This window comes from Heptranchias perlo, chromosome 20 (assembly GCF_035084215.1).
Source record: "Heptranchias perlo isolate sHepPer1 chromosome 20, sHepPer1.hap1, whole genome shotgun sequence".
NCBI classification, from domain to species: domain Eukaryota; kingdom Metazoa; phylum Chordata; class Chondrichthyes; order Hexanchiformes; family Hexanchidae; genus Heptranchias; species Heptranchias perlo.
Window position 1 is genome coordinate 6,678,228 of NC_090344.1, and position 6,990 is coordinate 6,685,217.

The 6,990-nt window shown below is 42.8% G+C and overlaps 1 non-coding gene across 1 annotated transcript; it reads left to right on the forward strand.

Moving 5' to 3' along the window:
* The first annotated feature begins 6,494 nt into the window (after positions 1–6,494).
* On the forward strand, positions 6,495–6,579 carry trnak-uuu (transfer RNA lysine (anticodon UUU)). Its single transcript is given in 2 exon segments — positions 6,495–6,531; positions 6,544–6,579. It is a non-coding gene; the product is annotated as a tRNA-Lys (tRNA).
* The last annotated feature ends 411 nt before the right edge of the window (positions 6,580–6,990 follow it).

Sequence of the window (6,990 nt, forward strand, 5' to 3'; positions counted from 1 at the left end):
GAGAGTTGTGGTGAATGGTTGTTTTTCGGACTAGAGGGAGGTGGACAATGGTGTTCCGTACGGGTCGGTGCTGGGACCACTACTTTTCTTGATCGATATTAATGACTTGGACTTGGGAGTGAAGGGTACAATATCAAAATTTGCAGATGACATAAATCTTGGAAGGGTAGAGAACAGCGAGGTGGATCGACTTGAAGAGGATATGGACACGCTGTTGGCATGAACGGACACGTGGCAGATGAAGTTTGACACTGAACAATGCGAGGTGATGCATTTCGGTGGGAAAAACGAGGAGAGGCAATATAAACTAGAGGGCACAATTCTAAAAGGGTTAGAGGAACAGAGCGATCTGGGGGTATATGTGCACAAATCGTTGAAAGTGGCAGGGCAGGTTGAGAAAGTGGTTTAAAAAGCAGACGGGGTCCTGGGCTTTATAAAGAGGGGCATAGAGTACAAAAACAAGGAAGTCATGATGAACCTTTATAAAACACTATTTCGGCCACAAATGGAATATTGGGTCCAGTTCTGCACTTTTGGAAGGATGTGAAGGCCTTGAGAGGGTGCAGAGGAGATTTACTACAATGATTCCAGGGATGAGGGACTTAAATTACATGGATAGACTGAAGAAATTGGGATTGTTCTCCTTGGAACTGAGAAGGCTGAGAGGAGATTTGATAGAGATATTCAAAATCATGAAAGGCCTAGACAGAGAAGATCGAGTGAAACTGTCCCCATTGACGGAAGGGACATGAACCAAAAGGCATAGATTTAAGTCGATTGGCAAAAGAACCAAAGGTGACATGAGTAAAAACTTCTTTACACAGCGAGTGGTTGAAATCTTTGCTTTTTGTGCTTTGCATGTGATGAAATGTCATCATTTTACAGACTGTATCTTAAGAGTGGGATTAAAAGTTCAGTGCTTCTGACACCAGGAATCGGGTGCAGCCGTTGTTAAATTTATCAAAGCAAGCAATTGTCGCCGTTTATCACAAGAACGCCCGAACCGGATATGCGGTCAAGATGAAAGTAACGCAACGAGAATCATCTGATACAACACGAAAGGCATCGGGCTGTGACAACAATCCCCACCGTTTTGCTTTTCCAACATGAAGGGTGTGACATTTATTCTCTGAACATAGAAACAGTCTGGTCTCGCTCACGACAGAAATCTCCACGTCACAGCGAATTCACCTTTCGGGACCTTGTCTATCAAGATGAATTGTGATTTCCGTGAAGCCAATGTTCAATTCCTTTATAAGTTTCATGTGCCTGCTCTCCGATCACAGGGTTTTTTTTAGTCCACAGAGTAAATGTTGGACGAACAGCCCTGCTCAGCCGGCAATGATCACGGTACATTTTCTTGCAGACAAAACACACAATGAAACCCTGGAACTTTGAGGCGATGAATCCTCAGGAAAAATAAAATAAGGGCTCGAATCAATCTTACCAATAGCACCAACGAGAAAGGTGAAGAGGTCACCTGCTAAACCAGTAATTCACTGAGCTCAACCTTGAGGTTGCAGTGACCAATATAACAGCTGTCTCCTGTCAGGTTACTTTTCCGAAATGAATGGTTGAAGCTTGCAGGAGTGAAAATCCAACGAGCCGGTCTTCACTCTTAAACCAGCAACTGTGAAGTTAAGAGAAACGTGCCGGGGAAATACTCGATTTAAGCGCGGTGACACTGGGCCAGAGTAAAGCTCAGTTAATATGATCGCGGAGTGGCGAGCGGGTGGATTTGGAATTCCTGAGCGACCGAACTGTGCATTTTCCAGATCTGCTTGGAGCACCAATCCCTTCAATTCATCACTTACAGGGACAATTCGATTCTCGGTTTCTTTTCCCTGAGTTTGGCGAGATCTTCAAAATTGAAAACGATCCATATCAGAGCGAACCTTGTCACCGACATGCTCACAGATACAAAGCGGCCGCACTCTGCTTCAGTGAGATGAAAGCCCAGAGCGATTTCAAGTTGGAAGGCAATTGCAAAGAAAGCTGTTTCAATGAAAGTGCAGGTCATTGAGGTGCTTTTAAAGTCCTGATTGTTTGAAGTGAACTTCTTCCGAAAGCGCTTGAGATTCAGGTGGAGTGATTTGGGGTCTTCCTTTCCCTCTTTGCAAATGTTTGAACGGCACGTCAAGATCAAAAGTCTCGGGCCAAATCTGGGTTTCTCCGGGTTATGAAACTCGAATCAAAAATTGTACCCCGCCCTCAACGAGCCCAGAAACAAGAACGTTTCTTGACATTAATGTGTTCGCGACACATTCTATGAGAGGTCTGTCTGTATAATGAAAGAGGATTTTTGAAGAGAGATTCTGATCAACTCCGTGTTGCTCCTGAACAAAATACAAACACCAAACTGTGCGTTTTTGCTACTCAAATTCAATAAATATCACGAATTACACATAAGTACCGTTGGAAGTTGAACGCAGGATCTTCCTGTTTAACGAGACAGGCACGTTAACCAACTTAGCCACTTCTGAGCCCATTCACGGCCGCGTGTCCAACCTCCTCTCATTAATATCTACCTCACATTCTTTTGCGGGATCAGACTGTTTTATCTTTGTCCATTTCGCTTGCCCGTTTCCCTGTGAATCCCGATACTGACTGCGTTTCAGACTGTGTTCATCTTTGTGTGTCCATCAGTGTGCTGATACACAGATGAATATTTGTGCTTGTGTTTGTTTGTTACATTAAATAAATTAGGGGATCAGACAATTCTCGCTCTGACACTGAAGAACTAATTGAGCAAATTTCACAGCGAAGTATTGTTTATTGTGGAGCTGAAACTAAAAAAATCGTAAGAGGTGCAAAAAGGGAAAACGAGAAAAACTTGTGAGGGAAATTAAGACAACAATCAAGGTTTTTACACGTACATTAAGAGAAAGAAGGGTGACTAAGAGTAATGTGGGCCCCTTAAAGACAGATGGAGGTGATATTTTAATTGAAAATCAGGAAATGGCAGACCAGCTGATACTCACAGAAAAGCATGAGGATAATCGACCAGAAACACGAGGAAAACTAAAAATAAATCAAGGGGATTCAGTGTAAGTAAAATAATGGTAATGAAGAAAATAATGAGACTAAAGATGGAAAAATCTCCAGGATCTGATGGTTACCACCCCAGGGGATTAAAAGGAGTAAGTGAGGAGATTGTACAAGCTTTGGTCATGATCTTTCATACTCTCATGATTCAGGATTTGTTCCATGGATTGAAAAATTGCCAATGTCATTCCATTATTTAGGAATGGGAGCAGAGATAAAATAGGACATTATAGACTTTTAGTCTGATGTATGTTGTGGGGAAGTTACCCGTATCTGTTATGAGGGAAAGAATGACTGAGCACTTGGATAAATATGAATTGATCAGAGAAGCCAGCATGGATTTGTAAAGGGTAAGTCAAGTCTAACGAAACAAGCTGAACTTCTTGAAGATGTAACTAACGTGGTAGATAATGCAGTGTCTATGGATGTTATATCGACTTCCAGAGGCATTCGATAAGGTACCACGTAAGAGACTGTCAACAAAAATGAGAACACATGGAAATTAAAGCAACCTATTGACATGGGTAGAGAGTTGGTTGGGAGGTAGGAGACAGAGAGTAGGGATAATAAATCTGTGCTCAAATTGACAGGATGTGATTAATGGTGTCCCCCAGGGATCTGTACCGGGGCATCAACTTTTTACTATATGTATAAATGAGGCAAATGAAGAAATAGAGAGCCATATATCCAAGTTTGTCGACGACACCAAGTTAGGTGGCACAGTGAGTAATGTAGATGGGAGCATAAAGTTACAAAGCGAAATTGATAGATTAAGTGAGTTCGTAAAACTGTTGCAGATGGAGCTTACATAGAATTACATCGAATGTACATCACAGAAACAGACAATTGTGCCCAACTGGACTATGCCGGTGTTTATGCTGCAGACAAGCCTCCTCCAACCCCTCTTCATCTAACCCTATGAGCAAACCCTAATATTCCTTTCTCCTCCATGTGTTTATCTCGCTTCCCCGTAAATGCATCCATGCTTTTCGCCTTAACTACTCCCTGTGGGAGCGAGTTGCACATTCTGGCGAGCATCTTTGTAAATATGGTTCTCTTGAATGTCATATTGGATTAATTTGTGACTATCTTATACTTATGGCCCCAATTTTGGACTCCTCCCCACAAAATTGCAAACACCTTATCTGCATAATCTTAAAGTCCTATTTCAGGTCACCCTCAGCGTTCTATTTTCTATGGAAAAGAGCCGAAGACTGTTCAATCTTTCAATACGGGGAAGTGTGACGTCATCCACTTTGGACCTAAGCAAGATAGATGAGAATATTTTCTAACTGGTGAGAAACTAGGAATTGTGAAGGAGGAAAGATGTTTACGGGTCCAAGTGCAGAAATCATGAAAAATCAGTGGACAGTTACAAAAAATAATTGAAAAGGCTCATGGAACTTTGGCCTTTATCTAAAAGGAGCTGGAATTCAAAGGGGTGTAAGTTATGTTACAGTTATATAAGCCCTGCTGAGGCCACATTTCGAGTCCTGCATTCAGTTCCAGGCACCACACCTCAGGGAGGATACATTGGCCTTGGAGGGGGTGCAGCGCGGATTCATCAGAATTATACCGGAGCTAAAATGTTTAAATTATGCGGACAAGTTGCAAAGAAAAGTTTTGTATTTCCTTGTGTACAGAAGATTAAGTGATGATGTATTCGAGTTGTTGAAGGTGATTAAATGAACCAATGGTGTGTGTGCGAGCTGTGAGACAGCTTGAAATCCCAATCCTCTCCACCACTGGGGACTGAGTCTTCCAACAGACAGGGATTTTCATTCGTGCAAGTTTCGTCCACATTTTCTGCTCTTCATTTCTCCGACCTGCTTGTTGCGCATTTCCCTTCAATTCAGGACTTACAGGAAATACTCGATTCTGCGGTCAATCTTCGGGTCACATGGTGAGATTTCAAATAATTGAAATCGACCCTCATCAAACCCCAATATCGTCACCGACACGTTTGACGAATTCAAAGCGGTTTCTATCACGGTTTTGCTGCACAACTCGTTCAAAGATACTGTCGGTAATTGGAGGGTCTTTCAAGTCATGACACGAACATAACAGTTCGCACTGCCGTTTTCGCAAGACGCTTCAGATCCATGTGGAATGATTACGGTCTGACGGTTAAATCTGTTCCCTCTTTACTAAAAATACTAAAATTCCCCCCTTTGAACCCGGGACTTTTAGCATTTTTATAACCTATACCAAACTTGTTTATCCTGTACTGTACATTACTTATTAAATATTACAGGTAAGCAGAGTACTTGAGCTGTCACAGCTGTGACTTTGACTTTTCTCCCTCTCCTCTGGATCTCCCCGGTAACTGCCACTAACCACAATCTTCTGTCACTCTTCTCCATCAGAAAGTTCCGAGTCTCGGTTTTCAAATGAAATAACGCCCATCTCTTCAGTCACCGACAGCCCAGAGAGAGTTTCTTAGTTTCAGCTCCCACTTTCCCCAAATCCTCAAAGTAGCATGAAAATAATTGTCCTTAAGTAAATAATAATAATACAATTAAAAGTTCTTATCGTCTGGGGTTTTGTTTCAGATGCCACGGCTTTGAAATGTCACTGCGGATGTTTAACGAATCGCCTCTTGGTTGGAGGCTTCTGTGTGGGAAAGATCACGAAGCGATAATTGAGAGACCGAGGATGAAGCTGTTTGATGGGAGCACTGGGGACACAGACCGTGCGCGGCTCCATTGGCGCAATCGCCCAGCGCGCGTTATTTCTACAATAATTATACACTCGAGAAATGCTGGAGTTGTGAATTTCAGCTCCATCTAAAGTTGTTGAACCTTCTAAACATTCTTGATTGGAGTTCAAGGTACAACTGGTTCCATAACGCATCGACTTCTTCATGTCCCCATGTGGGCACTGAGACTCCTCTGGCCTCCCGTCTTGCAATAGCAGGTGAGAGTTTATTTGTTCATAAGAGGAGAGGGGCAATTGGCGAGAGCTGAAATGGTAAAGCGGCAGGCACGAGATGTTTAAATCTGAAGAACCAAAACACAATTCTTCTTTCCGTGAAGCAGGTATTCATCGGTTTGAAGTGTCGTGTAGGGAAAATTCGGGAGGCAAATCTGTTGCCTGGTGTCACGGTGTAACGGGTGAAATTATTCAGCTTTCAATTGTTGATCGGCTGAAAGGTCGAGAGGCATTTTCCAGCTCCCGTGTGGAACAAGTTTGGCTTTTGAGCCATTGGGTAAAGTGTTTTATTTTTATTGCTGCTGAGGAATGACAAGACATTTTGTACAAACAAGAAGAATTGCAAAATCACGAGTTCACTGTCCATGTTTCTTACATCATGTTCAACAGAAACAAGGATTCTCCTCAACACGTTGCTGAAAATTGGATAAAAGGGATACTCCCCCAAATTCGACAGCGACAAGGATAATTCTGAGTCCTACCATGAATCTGTATGATGGAAACCAATTTGACAGCGAGCCTGAATAGCTCAGTCGGTAGAGCATCAGACTTTTAAAACAGGTAGTGATCTGAGGGTCCAGGGTTCAAGTCCCTGTTCAGGCTAAAAGTTTTAAAACAGCTGGCAAGATCTGCTTTTCCAGCGGACCAATATCAGCGAAAGGAGCAAGAGTTGGCCATCCAGTCCCTGGAGCCTGCTTCGCCATTCGACAAGGTCATCGCTGATCTTCGACCTCAACTCCACTTTCCCGACCTATCCCCATATCCCTTGAGTTATTTTGTGTCCAAAAATCTATCTACCTCAGTTTTGAATCTATTCAATGGCTCAGCATCCACAGGCCTCTGGGGTGGAGAATTCCAATGATTCACAACCCTCTCAGTGAAGAAATCTCTCTACAAAATGGCCGGCCCCTTATCTTGAGATTATAACCATTAGTTCTAGACTCTCCAGCGTGAGGAAACAACATCCCAGTATGTACCCTGTCAAGCCCTCTAAGAATGTTATATGTTTCAATG